The sequence below is a fragment of the Diabrotica virgifera genome, chromosome 3 (genome assembly GCF_917563875.1).
Source record: "Diabrotica virgifera virgifera chromosome 3, PGI_DIABVI_V3a".
NCBI lineage: Eukaryota > Metazoa > Arthropoda > Insecta > Coleoptera > Chrysomelidae > Diabrotica > Diabrotica virgifera.
In genome coordinates, this window is record NC_065445.1 from 47,461,396 (window position 1) to 47,477,672 (window position 16,277).

Genomic DNA, 16,277 nt, shown 5'->3' on the forward strand with positions numbered 1-16,277 from the left:
GAAAAACCCATTTAAACTGTTTTAAAGTGTTTATACAAAGCTTTGTTTTAATGGTTAACAGAAGTTTTAGCATTAAAAATAAGCGAGTTACGCTCAAAATAAAGTTGTCCCTCTTTTTTTTGTAAAAAATCATGAAAATCTCGCCGTGTTTAGCTCCCCAAATGAAATTAATCGCTACCGCTTTACAAACAATTTACTTACCTTTCTATTTTTTATATGATCTGTCAGTCTTACCGGTTTAAAGTGTTTATTTTTAAAAGGGTTATAATTGAGAAAGCTTGAATTGGTCACTAATCACGAGTGTATGCAAATTTTGAACAGCCATATCTTAACCAATTTTTGTCTTACGGAGCAACAAAATGAAACTAGCATATTTATAATAGCAAAACCTACATTTTTTTACTCCTTAAGGTTTTTCTTATCACTAATACTTTTTAAGTTATTTTGAAAAAATGAAATTTTTCAAAATTTTGAAATTTTGAAAAAATGAAATTTTTCAAAAATTTTTAGAAAATTTCTTTTTTACTAGAAAACCAAATGTTTTTAAAAATAAGCACTTCAAACCAATCAAACTTACAGATCATATAAACAATACACATACGGTTAAAATAGATGGTAAAGCCAAACGATTAATTTCATTTAGGGTGCTAAATAGAGGGAGGTTTTCACGATTATTTTTTTACCAAAAAAGGGGCCAACTTTTTTTTCAGTGTAACTCGTTTATTTTTGATGCTGTACACTTTTGTAAAAAATAAATAATAAGATTTTTTTCGATACTTTAAAAATGTTAATAAGGTTTTCCCGAAAACGCTTCTTTCTTCGGTGATTTCGCGTTGAATTATTCGATTTGGAATTAGACGAATAAGAACGTATTTTTCATGAGCTACAACTTTGCTTCTACTCAATTTGTAGACTTTACTGGGACACCATTTTTTTTATTTTTTTATAGACTACACTTTTACTAAATATATTTTTTTCGATAAAATATTTACTTTTTGAGTTATTTGGGAAAAACCGTCTGAAAACGTAGTTTTTTTGTCGAAAAATCAACATTTTAAATCGCGAATAACTCGAAAAGTATTGACTTACGTAAAAAATTTTATAGAACAAAAGGTGCTTAAAATAAACCAATTTATCCATTTCCGGCCTTATTTTAAACACGCGTTTTTCACCCCCCGAGAAGGGGTAAATGTCACCCCCAAGTAAAAGCAACCAACGGCACAAATTCAACTTTGAAGTGGAGGGTAAGTAGAACCTAAATCCAAATTTTCATGCAATTCGGAGTTGCCCCTGGAAATTACACTTCATAACGGTCATTTATTGGGCTAAATGTGTGTTTAATCAATTCACCACAGCCTCATTTATTTGCTTGTAAGCAAACCATTTAGGCCTGGATCCCGCGTACCAAAAAAAGTTTATTAATAACAAGCTGAAAATTTGTTAATAGGTGTCTAGTCCGACAAACTTTGATGTATGAGAATACTGGAACAGGGGAAGTTTTAATTATGGAACGTTATTTTAATTGTGCAACTTATATTAAAATCCTGACAAGTTTATGATTGTGAAAACTAGCAGGTTGTTTTTAAGTTTATTCAATAGCAAACTTTATAAATATAATATATGAAAAATGTATGTCCGACAAATATGTTGGGCATTTTAATAAGTCCAACACGTAGAATATGTCAAAGACAGGAATCATGTTATTGATAAATAGCAGTCTGATTTTTGCGTGAGAATTTAATGAAAGGGTAACAAATCAATTGGAAGTTCTATCCGACAAAATACATGGGACGTTTTCGTAGTCTGACGTTCAAAACTTGTAACCTGTTCCACAATTAAAACGTCCCCTGTTCCAGTGTTGCCGGTTCCCGTACATCAATATGTGTTTAACTAGATACCGTTAAGATATTAACAAATTTTCAGCTTGCTATTAATCAACTTTTTTGCTGCGCGGGATCCAGGTCTAATTGCACCAATTTAATCATTTAAGTTTTATTCAGAAAAACACGTCCGTAATATGGTAATAAGATTTTTGTATTATTTGTTTATTGCTGTGTAAATTTACTAAAGAATGAAATGTGTAATGTTTAATTTGTTGCGAGTTTTACAATATTTCGAAATAACAACAATTAAAATAAAAGGAACTGCTTATTTTGAATATTGTTTGCAGTTTTGTTCCTATTTAAAATTTTATTAGTGGTATTTTCTGTTATGGTTGCGATTTAATCACGAACAGTCACAAGCTCGAGCTTAGCTCGGCTCTACTCGTTTGACGAGCCGAGTTCGAACTCAAGCCGATTTATTTCTTGCGAGCCGAGCTTCGAGCCGAGTCAAATTTTTCTCGAGCCGACCCGGTCTGAATTCGAAACGAGCCGAGCTTTCCTTAACGATCTTGTCAAAATTTCAACGAATACTTAATACTGTTTCTAATTCATTTATTTCTGCTACGATTGATACTTTTGTTTGAGAATAAGTAATTCACACTACAAATAAATATGTATTTTCAATATACAGTGTGTCCGTAAAATATGAAATAAATTCCAGCCAAGCCCAGCTCGGCTCGGCTCGAAATATTCGAGCCGAGCCGATACGAGCCACGAGCTCAACCTGCAGCTCGAAGTTCAAACCGAGCTTCTATCTCGAACTCGGCTCGAAATTTCGAGCAGAGCTCAAGCTTATTAAAAGCTCGGCTCGAGTCCATCCCTAGATTTAATGTTATTTCATTGGATCTTCTTCTTCAAGTGCCATCTTCGTTCCGAAGGTTGGCGATCATCAGGGCTATACGTATTTTCGAAACTGCTGACCGAAACAATTCGTTGTTGCTACAGCTATACCATTCCCGTAGATTTTTTAGCCAGGAGTTTCGTCTTCTTCCTATGGACCTTTTTCCTGCTATCTTCCCCTGCATAATTATTCGAATCTTTCGCCTCTTGTAATGTGTCCCAAGTATTGCAGTTTTCGTTTTTTAATCGTAAATATGACTTCCTTTCCTTTATTCATTCTTCTCAAGACCTCGACGTTTGTGACTCTCTCCGTCCATGATATTCTCAAGATTCTGCGATACATCCACAGTTCAAATGCCTTTAATTTTTTGGTATCAATCTTTTTCAGCGTCCATGACTCCATTCCGTAGAACAGCACAGAAAGTACGTAACATCTCATCAGGCGAAGTTTCATTTCAAGGCTCAAATCTCTTCCACAGAACACTCTCTTCATTTTAGTGAATATGGATCTGGCTTTTTCTATTCTTATTTTGATTTCTGCTGAGCTATCGTTGTCTTCATTTATAAAAGTGCCTAAATATTTGTATTTGCTAACTCGATCGATAATTTAATTGTGTAAATATAAATTTTGGACATTTCGTGTTGATTTCGATATTACCATAAATTTAGTTTTCTTTATGTTCAAAGATAGTCCACATTCTTCGCTGCAGTCTGCTATCTTATTCACCAGTCTGTGGCTCTTCAAGTGTTTCTGCGATCAGAAATCTGTTTCAGATGTTTCTGTCGTCGGCAAATCTCAGATTGTTTAATCTAACACCATTTATTTTAATACCTATGGATTGCTCAGAGAGTGTTCTATTCATTACGTCTTCGGAATAGAGATTAAACAGGGTTGGTGACAGTATACACCCTTGTCTCACACCTCGCTTTATTTCAATTTCTTCAGTGGTATCATTCTCTAGTCTCACTACTGCTTTCTGATTGTAGTACATATTTGCTATTAGTCGGATGTCTCGTTTATCTAAATTCTTTTCTGCCAGGAGTCTGATTAGATGATCATGCCGCACTTTATCAAAGGCCTTGTTATAATCTATGAAACACATGAATACATCTTGATTTATGTCAAGACATCTTTGAGACTTAACGTTCAGTGCAAACCTCTCAGTGCCTCTCTTGTTCCATGTCCATTTCGGAATCCAAACTGGGTATCATTGATGTCCATTTCCAGTTTTCTGTGTACTATAGTGTGTATAATTTTCAGGAATATTTTCAGTACATGGCTCATCAAAATGATTGTACGGTAATCACTACATTGTTTGACATTTATTTTTTTTTTTGTATAATAACAAAGGTGGATAAAAGCCATACTTGTGGTATTTTTCCTGATGTATAAATGCTATTGAAAAGTTTAACTAAAATGTGGATCAAGTCTTCTTCTATCAGTTCAAGGATTTCCGTTGGTATTTCATCTGGACCTGGGGCTTTACCGTTTTTCATTCTTTTTGTTGATCTGAAGCTATTTCCTTGTGGCATTTTTTAATCAACTATTTATAATGGGAAATAAGCCACAATTTTACCAAAAAAAAAATTTAATAAAATCAGATAGTAAAAAGAGAAAAATCAAAGAAGCGGCTCTAATTATGCTAAATGAAACCAATTGTGTCGCAAATTCCTCGGTAGAATGCAGAAGGATGTGGTTACCCATACTGAAAGAGGAAGTCAATAGAAAGAAAATTACACGATTAGTAAGTCAATAACATATCGAGTTAGTACAAATTTTATATTTTAGTGTTACTTATTGTATTTCTATGTATTATTAATATTATTTATAATTTAAACATATTAAAGTCAGAATTTGGTATTAGTTTTTTGAAAGTAAATTAAATGTAAGACCAAATACTTACGATGTCGGGATAGTATCAAAGAAGTTTTTTCCTGGTTTTCCCTCGTGATTTACTATGGAATCTCTAACGCGAGAATTTTACTGTCATCCTTGCATTTGGTTGTCTTTTTAAAGACAGATCACATGCTATGATATTTTTTTGTGACGGATATTCTTGAGTTAGGATTGATTTCATGTAATCGAATGAACTATCTTTTAGTAAAGTCGTCCCAGGAACGCAACTCATAAATATTGACGATATCATTTTAAAGTCTTCTACTTTAAAATATATAATATACGTTTGAATTGCCAATATAAATGAGTCAGATTAAATAAATTATTAGAAGAATTTTTTACTTAGCAACAACATTTTTGTTTATTTTAGTAGTATTTTGTATTTTGACAACGAAACCCGATTTGGCCTTCGAAACGTTAATAAAATCTTTTTTGGTAAAATTGTGGCTTATTTCCCATTATAAATAGTTGATTATTCATTCTTTTTAGTGCGTACATTACTTCCTCTTCCGTTATTTCTGGACCTTCGTCTCCTTGTATGTTACTTAGTTCAGATTGTTGTCTATCATCTACAAAGAGTTCTTCAACATAGCTTTTCCATGTCTTCAACTGTTCTTCTAGTTCTGTTATTATGTTTCCGTTGACATTATACAGGGTATTTGGCTGCTTACGTTTTTGTGTACCTGCAAGTTCTTTCACTTTTTTATGTACATTAAAAATATCATGTTTTACCTGCAATTGCTCTATTTCTTCACATTTTCTTTTATAATATTCATTGGATAGTTATTGACAATTTTAGTATTTCAGTGCCGTACCACATTGTTTTCTTTAAATAAATTGAGATCATTACCTGTACGCGCGACAATGTTATGTCCCAGTGTTCCAAGACTGAGATCAATTTTTTTTTCTGAGTTACATCGAATTTTAGTCGAATTTAATAATACATACCTACGTGTGTAATATACAGGGTGTTAGCAAATAATTGCGAAAACTCCTGGGAGTGATTCTGTATGATGAAATAACGACAGTTTGCTATAAAAAGGTATGTCCACAAATGTTTCGTTTTTCTAAATACGTGATTTTATATATTTTTTTACAAACTGACTAATTATTTATTGCTCAAAACCTGACTGAGATATGGAAATGCAATTTGGCGAGTTTTAGGAGGTTTTTATTGCTCGTTTTTGTCGAATAGAATATTTATGTCTCGCATAGAAAAACATATCTTTTAAAAGTCTCTTGGTTGTGTCCACAAAAATCCCTCGCAGTCAATCCTTCGCTACAGAGTTTGTATGTAACGTAAGCCTCCATTAGAATATTTCGGCTACATCACAAGAAATGAAACAAAATATAACCTGTTAAAATGCACTTTGCAGTGAAAGTTCAATGGTGAAAGAGGCGCCGGAAGAACAAGAATATCTTGGCTCAGGAACTTGAGGACCTGGTTTGCGACATCCACTACAGGGCTTCTAAAGGCAGCAACCAATAAGAATATCATTTCCAGAATGATTGCCAACATTCGTAACGGATAGGCACCAGAAGAAGAAGAAGTAAATCTACATCCCTCCATGATTTATCTTCATTATGTAAATGGATCCTTGACTGGCGTATTTCAATTCAAATTAATTCCTGCTTGTTTTGTTGATTGCTCCGCAATATTTCAGCCCTTTTGGCACGTTTTTGTCCGTATTAAAGTTTAATTTGACTAGGTTATTATGGTACGGTAATCGTTTTAAATCATTGTGAATTTAATCTGTTTTTAATGCGTTTTATAATTATAATCATTGAACGTGTTACAAATTATCATCCTAGCTAGACAGATTATTTTTTTTTAAATTAACAATACCAGCATGATTAAATAATTTGTACAATATTTGATGTTATATTTTCGTAGCCTTGAAACTGTGATTTTATAAGTATATATTGTTTAATTATTGGAAAATTGTAGGGGAACCAATTTTAAAATCCTTGAAATTTGTGTATGAGCAATAATTTAACAATTTTTATATTAGCAACTTTCAGCTAAACGATTTATTTATTATATAAACGTAGGAGTTTTACATTGTTGTGGAAAATAATGTGGGAGTAAGTGGAAAAATATTAAAATGTTCGTAATTTTTGTATTTAAACGGCTCAAATGAAGAAGTGTTAAGACGAATTAGACATGGCAGAAAGCTGATTTAGAATTAAAATAAGAAAAACATCGTGTCTGCGCCACATACTTCGAAACGATAAATATTTTCTGCTGCACGTCGTCATGCAAGGAAGAGTAGAGAGGGTAAAAGGATTGGGAAGAACGAAGAAATCTTGGCTGAGGAATATCAGAGATTGGACTAAACTCAGTATTGAACAGATATTTCACATTGCAAAAGATAGGAAAGCGTTTAAAGAAGTGATCGCCAACCTTCGTTAGAAGACAGCACAAAAAGAAGAAGAAAATCAGATTAATGTATATCTTTAAAAATTCCAAAGAATGTCGCATTTATGCATATTATACTCAAAAAAGCAAAATAAAAAGATTTCTCTGAATCCTTGTATCAAGAAGTTTTCCAGCTGAAACCGTGCCCTGGGTCATATGATAAGTTTGTACAAATCATAAAATAAACATCAGGAATGTATACTTTGAGGTTGCCGTAGCGAATACATAGCGGAGCCCAAAGAATAATCTAAACCCCTACTTAACAGATATGAGAAGCTATATGAGGATGGCCGTTTTTCGAAAGCAATAATGCAGGCTGAGGACATGGTACATGTGATATCCACCAACAGATCGAATAGTTGGTGTAATGGTGTAAAGTTATGGTTTATGACAAAAGTTATAGTATGACAATTTTTGTTACATTGGCCCCACGTTGGGCGCCAATGTGACAAGAATTAGCTTCTGCTAGAATTTATGTAAGGGAATGAGAAGTGGAAAGTTGGCTGGAAGATAAACTCCAAACAAAAGTATGAACATATAGCTAATGTAACAAAAATGGCCCCACGTTGGAAGCCGATATAACAAAAACTACTTTTGCAGTGGTTTTTGTACAGGAAAAATGAAAATATGAAGAGATCAATTCAACAACGATCAATTATCCCACCGTCTCCTGACAAACGGTAGGACGAGATCAAGAAGAACAAGGTGAGAGTCGATATTTCGTGGGAAATATCGACCAAGAAAGGGAATTTCTAAGTCTCTCCTTTGGCTGAAGGAACAAACAAAGAACTTTGGACCAATAATCATGGAGTGACTTGTACAAATGATGAATACTTGTATCCGTACGTTACAAATCCCCAAAATGTGGAGCGTTATTGTTGTGTACTAAAAGGCCAACTACTAAATAAAACAATGTTTTCTGAACATGTTTTAAACAAAAAACCTGAAAATGTTTGCACTTCAGATTTCGGCAGAATACGTTTTACCAGTATGTAGAGCGCCAGCATATACTAGTCATGCAGATGTAGCTATCAGGCATTTAGCATCATTGGTGGATGTCTGAGATCAACACCCATCACTAGGCTCTGCTATATGGATTTTATTATACCACTTCAGATATTATACCACAGTATCAGAAAAGAAGTTATAGGAGATGTAGAATGAAATAAAGAGACATTAAAATAACCATATACGGTTGCATTTCGATTCAATTAGAATCCCTCACCATCCTCTGACATGTGTTTCTGGGTCTACACGTCATCAGAGAGGCTCGGGAAAAGACTGAACACAATCAAAACGCACCGACTGGTTCATAAATAAATGGTTATATCGAAATATGTATTATACCAACGCATGTCTTTAATGACATCTAACGAGGAAAGATGAAGTGAATGTCGATAACGATTATAGTCTGGGCAGATTATCGGAGAATAGGTCATTTTTGGGAAAAGTTAATTACCAGCAATTTTATTGCTGGAATCGAATCTTATGATTGTATATATTACGTGGCGCGAAAATGTATTTTCATTTTGATGCAAAACAAAATTCTAGTTTTATTTTAAAAGATTTTTCGATAATATTTGCTAAATTTGAAGTAAACGCGCCACAAAAGAGTAACTTTGATACAGTTTGAATTTTGAAACTCTTTTGTGGCGCGTTTACTTCAAATTTATCAAATATTATGGAAAAATATTTTAAAATAAAACTAGAATTTTGTTTTGCATCAAAATGAAAATACATTTTCGCACGTAATATTCATATCAGATCTTTTGTAGCTGGAATATTATATGCGCTACTCATTTTTACGGCGTTTAGCGGTTTTTTATTCTTGTATCAGGAGTTTTTCAAAGTTATTTATAAATTAAATGTATGAAGTTGAATGTAATGTTCCTCTATTACACGTTAAGCTTTATAAATGATCTTTGTTGCATTATCTCCCAAATGATCTAGTGTCAATCGAATGTACACTAGATTTTTTTCCATTAGAAATAGATTGAAAGAAAATATTGAGATGGCCGGTAAATGAAGTCGGATTGCCCATTGACAGATCAAATTTGCCTCGTAACCACTACAACTACATAAACTATTTCGGGAATAACCGTTAATCGGATTATACTTTTGTAGCTTAATAACTTCTAAACGGATTTTGATCAGTAAACATGAGTTTGAAATGTATTAACCAGTAGTACCTGATGGATTTAACGTAAAGTATGATGACTGAAGCTATTGCAGGAATTATTGAGCTTGAGAAACCGTTTTTCTCATAGGAAATAGATTTGGTCATACTTATGAAGCCTATAACTTAAAAATTCGAATTTTTCCGGATATAAGGTAAACACCGTTAGATTCGTCTAGAGTCCTTCTACAAACGCTCAGTTTTTGGCGCAATTCGTAGGTTGAAATTTTGAGTAATTGTCGAAAAACCAAAATTTTCAATGCTTAGTTTTTCAGTTTTTCGGCTATACTGAGCCGTGTGTATGTCTGATCCTGACTGCTCAGACACCATTTGAAAGCTTAACTCAACACTATTGATTTGGTGTATTTGCGGTTCTCCTGTCTCGTCTTGATCCGAAGATATATACCCCCAAAAAATATGCTGTTTTCTACGTACCAAGTCCTATAGCTGGCTTATGGGTGGTCAAAAGTCACAAACTACACCGGTTTTGAATCGGCCCTGACCTCCTCTTCAAACACAGAAAAAAAATTCAAATCGGTATAACTTTCAAACACACATGCATATCCACAAATATTTTCCCTTTTTTAAATAAAAATTGGGTCATACTTCTGAGCTCGGTAACTTTTGAATGGTATAACCGATTTTCAAAATTCAACATGCGTTGGAAAGGTAATGATCAGTACTAACAGAAGCCGCAAAGGCCGGACCTAAATTATTGAAGTTTTTGGGAGTTTTGGGGACGATAACGAAATACAGACCCTAAATAGGAAGGGCCGTAAAATCCACACCCTTTTTTTTGACAGTACCTTAACTACTATACTTTTACATATTCCAATCTATATCAATAAAAATGAATGTTTGTATGTATTGTTATATTTCTATTTGATATGAAAATTAAATTTTGATAATTATAAACAGAATTCAATTTAATATAAAATATTTTCAATTTTATCAACCACGGGCATATAAATTTAGAACAACCTGTATACAACAAATTGTTATATGTAATTTTAAGAAGTGATTAGAAGAGGCTTACGAAACTCGGGACAATGCGCCGAGAATAAACAAAGTGAATGGCGCGTACCATTATCGTTGTTCGCGGAAGGTTCGATCATGAGCCTATGCTAAATAAGACTCAGTTGAAGTAGATAATAGGTCATTAAATTTTGTAAATAGTAGAAAGTAATTTTAGAATGGGAATTAACTATTTTTTTTTTAAATCCATTAAGCATATTTAGAAAGATTAAAAATTGGTTTTGAGGAATACTGCGAATGAGAGTTGGTGGTGGAAGGTTGATTTGTGAATCTGGAAGGGATATTTAGAAAGTAGGGGAATGAATGACAAATAGAGATCAGAATGTTTTGAGCTGTCGAGAAGTGAAGTCCAGTAGTAGACGGTAGTGTACGGAGAGTGAGAAAGCCGGTGTAGTTCCGTGAGTGTGGAGATCTATCGTGGAACGAGAGGTAGGCCAGGTTGAGAGTAAAGAACCTCCTTGAGCCAAGAGTGTCCCGGTAGCTGATTGCAGTTTCGAAAAAGGTAGAACACAGCATCACGACAGAAGCATGAACGAGAGCTATACGAGCTAATCTTCAAAGGAGAACATTACTGAAAGCCAGGACGAGGTTTTGATCGCAGCCAAGGATAGCAGGAAACGGGTCTTGTGTGAAGACATTCTCAGTTCACCAGAAAAAGGTCAGTCTCATTTGTTTGGACATGAATGTATGGGTTTTTCGTATTAAATACCACATTATAAATTGAAGAACATAATCAATAATATCAGAAAAGCTTCATCAAACTTGAATAGAATTGTTGCTAATAAATCCTAATAGTTAAATGTTAATAAAAACTTTCAATTGGAAACCAAAAGGAAATAAGATTCCCATTTGTAAATGTTATGTTTAAGAATAATAAGATCTAGCACATATTAAGCAGTGATTGCCATTTAAATAAAATAAACAATATTTTGATTATAATTGTAACCCATATGTGTGTATTATTTTACTCTTTTCTTTCCTATCCCGATTAGGAACCATTGAGAAATACTGAGAAGCCACGTAAGTAAGTAATTAATTTTATAATTCGCCCTGAGATTGAAAACATATTGATATGTGATCTGGTTAATTAATTAAATTATTATTAATGCATTGATTAAATTAAATGACAAATAAGAATATTATCTCATATCAATAATCAAGATCACATCAACTGTCGTCCAACGTGGAAAGCATGGAAAAGTATTTCTAGTGGCAAATTTGAAGGATAGAAAGAGTAAAGCCGGTATTTGAAAATTTATATGCCTGTGGTAAAAAGTGAGATACTTACATTTTATAACATAAAATTTTAGATCTCTTTAGGTACAAATTTTACATAACTGATTTAATATTTTATTTTTACGATATTTACATTTGATATATTTATTGACAATTTATAATATTTGGGTGAGAAAAAGTCGTCTTGGTAACATACTAGTAAAATTTCATATTTGGCGGGGACAGTACTTCTTGAAAACAAATGTCTGTGACAAGAAGCCAAAGCAAAGACAACAAAAAACAAAAAGAACATTCAAATCAAAAGAATAATTCAGACCAAGAAGATATTTTAGACACGACAATCATGGCATCAGAACAGCAAGAATTATCAGGAATAGATAAATTATTACAAATGATGCAACTCCAGTCACAAAGAATGGAACAAAAACTGGATGACAATCAAAGAGAAACAAAACAAGCAAAGGATGAAGCAAAAAGGACGATGGATAAAAATCAGGAGGAAACAAAACTAACAATGGATAAAAATCAAGAAGAAACATCAAAGAAAATGGATAAAGTGGATCAAAAAATGGATGAAACACAACAAAAAATGGTTGAAACACAACAAAAATTGGATCAAAAAATGGATGAAACACAACAAAAAATGAAACAAGCAATAGAAGAGAACAACAAGAAAATGGAGGAACGCATAGGAAAGTATGAAAAGGAAGTAAAAGGATGTTTGACAATGATCAAGAACGATATGGGACAACAAGAGACAGAGATTAAAGAAATCAAAAGCAAAATAAAGGAAATAACGAATTGCCAGAAAAAGGAAATAGAAAATTTGGAAAATAAGTTGGAAAATGCTATTCAAGTAGACAGAGAAGAAGTGGAAAAAAGAATCACAGAAATAGAAAAACAAGTCACCGAAAACCGGACGCAACAAAATGTAGGAGAAAGAAGAGAAATGGTTATACATAGCACAGATGACGTGAAGATAAGGTTTGGCGGGGATGTAAGAAGATTACACCCAGTGCCGTTCATAAATAGCCTGAAAAAGAAAATACAACACATCGGAAATTTCGAAACAGCAAAAGAAACTATCAGAAACCATCTCAAATATGAAGCAAGCGTATGGTTCGATAGTAAAGAAGAAGAATTCGGCAATTGGCAACAATTTGAACAAAAATTTTTGAATTATTTCTGGGGAAAAGTCCAACAATTGGAAATTAACAAGGAATTGCAAAATGGGAAAACAATGATAGGATGGGGGTATCAGAAAGGACATATGCTTTACAAATTTACAATAATGCAAAACATTTACAATATAATTACTCATCGGAACAATTAGTCGAACTGATTGCAAGACATTTCGAAGAAACGCTGGAAGACCATATCACATTGCAAAACTACAAAGACATAGATAGTCTATGCCAATTCTTACAAATAAGAGAATCACGTCTAAGAGAAAGAAAATCAAGAAGGTCGCGAGAAGATTACAGGCCCCGAGAAACACAAGATTACAGAGATAGAAATCAAAATAGGAGGGACTATACAAGACGAGATTTTAATCCCAGAAGGGAAAACGAAAATAGAGACAACGGAAGAGGAAATTATGAACAAAGAAATAGGCAATGGAATGAGGACAGAAATCGAGAATACCAGAATAGAAACACCACACGCTCAAAACAAGAAAACAGAAATAATGGTAGACAAAATGAACAGGGATATCGAGAAAACCGAAACAGATCCGACAGACCAAGAGAAAATAGAAGAGAAGTAAATTATACCCAGACAGATGAATATGACGGAGAGAGACATGATGACGAAAATATAAACAACGATGAGCAACCGGCGTCTTTTCACGACGGCGCTCACTAAAAACCAAAAATCAAACAGGAATCTTTTGTCACCCCAAGGAGTTTATTAAATTGGCAGGAAACAACGAAAAGAAAAATGGAGTTAATTTAAAATTTGTGGATGGATTTATCAACGAGAAACCAATTAAAATTATGATAGACACTGGATCTGAAATAACATTCGTCAACAGAAAACTAATAGAAGAAGTTAACTTAACAAATTTAATTTACAAAATACCTAGGGTAAATTTAGTGGGCGCAAACAAACGGACATTGGCAACTATAAATGAAGGCATACGAGTAATGGTACGACTGGGTAAGAATATGTATGCACTACAATGTGTAATAATGCCAAACATGTCACATGACATGATAGTAGGAGTTGACGAATTGGCAGAAAAACATGTAGTGATAGATTTTAAAAATAATACGATGAAACTAACAGAAGAAAAAGAAAAAGAACAGGACAAGGAATATGAGAAACAAAATACGGACGAATCAGGTAAAGAACAAACAGTGGAAATGAATTTGGCAGCGAAGCAAGGACAAAGAAAAAAAAGGAGAAAAGGTCAGAAAGAGATAAAAGAAAATGAAACCTGTGGCTCCTCAAAAGAAGAGTTGAGCCCAGAAGAAGAAAATTTGAGAGTATCAGAAACAAAGCAAACCTGGGATTCCTCAAAAGAAGAGACGAGCTCAGGAGAAGAAGAAATAAAGCTAAAAAATGAAAGTGAAAAGAATATGATTGAAACAGTGGTATTTGAAGAGGAGGTATATGCAAACGAGGATGCAGAATGCACGGTAAACATGTGTGAAGAATCTGAGAAAGAAGATAGAAAATTAATATGTGGAGAAGGGAAAGAAAAAGAATTGCGGTTGATGTTAAGAAACTACGAAAATTTGATCAATGAGGAAAACAGAGTGGCTAAAAAGTACGAACATTCATTTGAGGTGAAAAACTTGGGAAATTTTCGATCAAAGACTTACCCGATTCCATACAAGTATCGACAAGAGGTGAAAGAAGAAATAAATAAAATGTTGGAAGATCAAATCATCGAAAGATGTGATTCACCGTATGTTAATCCGATTGTGATAGTAAAGAAAAGCAATGGAGAATTGAGATTATGTTTAGATGCCAGGAATATCAACCAGCACACTGTATCACAATATGAATCACCTCTAAACATCGAGGCCATTTTTGGAAGAATCACCGGGTCACACATATTTTCGAAAATTGATTTAAAACACAGTTTTTGGTTGATACCGTTAGCTGAAAAGTGTAGAAACTACACCGCTTTTTCTATTGATGGTATTGTCTACCGGTTTAAGGTAGTGCCATTTGGATTGCAGAGTGCTTGTGCTGCACTCGTCCGAGCTCTACATACCATTTTGAATCGCCACGAAGATTTCATAGTTCATTATATCGATGATTTATTAATTTTTTCACAAGATACTCAGAGTCATCTGGAACACATAGAAATAATTCTGAAAGAATTGGACACAGTGGGATTGAAATTAAACATTGAAAAATGTCAATTTTTTCAAAAAGAAGTCATTTATTTGGGTTTTCAATTGGACACCAAAACAGTAAGATTAGCCGAAGACAGAGTCAAGCTCATAGATGAATACCCAAGACCAACGAATTTGAAAACATTGAGAGGTTTTCTTGGCACGATTAATTATTTTAAAAAGCTGATTCCCGATTTGAGCCAAAAGGAAGTCCCTCTGATAAAATTGCTTAAAAAAGGAATAAAATGGAATTGGAAAGAAGAACAGGAGGAAGCTTTCGAAACATTAAAACGAGAATTCGCAAAAGGAACGAAAATATACCACCCCATTTACAATTTACCTTTTATACTCCGAACTGATGCGTCCATACAAAAATTTGCAGGAGTTCTGTCTCAAATACAAAACGACCAAGAAGTGCCGATATGTTTTATATCTCGAGTGACTAAAACACATGAGACAAAATATAGTGTTACAGAATTGGAGTTTGCCAGTGTACTATATTGCGTAAACAAATTGAGGTTTTACTTATTGGGAGCAAAATTCACAATCGAAACAGACCATGCAGCTTTAGTACATATCATGAAGAATAGATTAGTAAATAATAGAATACATAGAGGCATTCTATTATTACAGGAGTATGATTTTGAGTTCCGATATATAAAAGGGAAAGACAACATAATAGCCGACGCTCTAACACGGGATGAGGACACCGGAAAAAAGGAAACAATTACTCTACAGGTGGGACTAAATAGATTAATACAAGAAGAAGGGATATATTCGTTAAATGAGATAAGGACAAACCAGGAAGACCTAGAGGAAAGAGAAAAAAGAAGAGCGGAAGTAGAAAATAACATATATTTTAAGAGAATAGACGGAAAGGAACTATATTTAGTGACACAGATATTGGCCGAAAAGATAATAAAGAAATTACATGAGGACAATGGGCATATCGGTAGCAGAAAAGTTTGGCTCGTTTTTAGGGAAAATTACATCAGCCGACAGGATTACCGCATTGCAAAGGAAATTACCCAGAAGTGCGATGTATGTCAAAAATATAAGAGTCGGAATTTCAAAAACGAAAATGTTGCCAAAAATATTGAAGCCCGAAACAAACTAGACATTGTAGCAATAGATATGTTAAGCGATCTAATTATGACCACTAAAAGGAACAAACATATTCTGGTAATGGTGGATGTGTTTTCAAAATACGTAAAATTATATAGTTGCCGCACCACAAAGGGGGAAGAAATATTAAGAAAAATCGACAATTTTATAGCCATAGTAGGAACACCAAAAAAGATTCTACTGGACAATGCAACGTATTTCCGAAATGATCGTTTCAAGGGACAACTTCGAGAACGAGGAATAGAGACAAATTTTGTCAGCATCAGGCATCCACAGAGTAATCCTTCGGAACGATTCATACAGGAAGTGACGAAATTTC

General features: G+C 33.7%; 1 protein-coding gene across 2 annotated transcripts in view; it reads right to left on the minus strand.

The window, feature by feature from the left end:
- The window catches only part of LOC114325813 (ATP-binding cassette sub-family C member 4), a 92,778-nt gene that overhangs the window by 52,882 nt on the left and 23,619 nt on the right, over positions 1-16,277 (minus strand). The gene's annotated exons all lie outside the window — the stretch shown is intronic.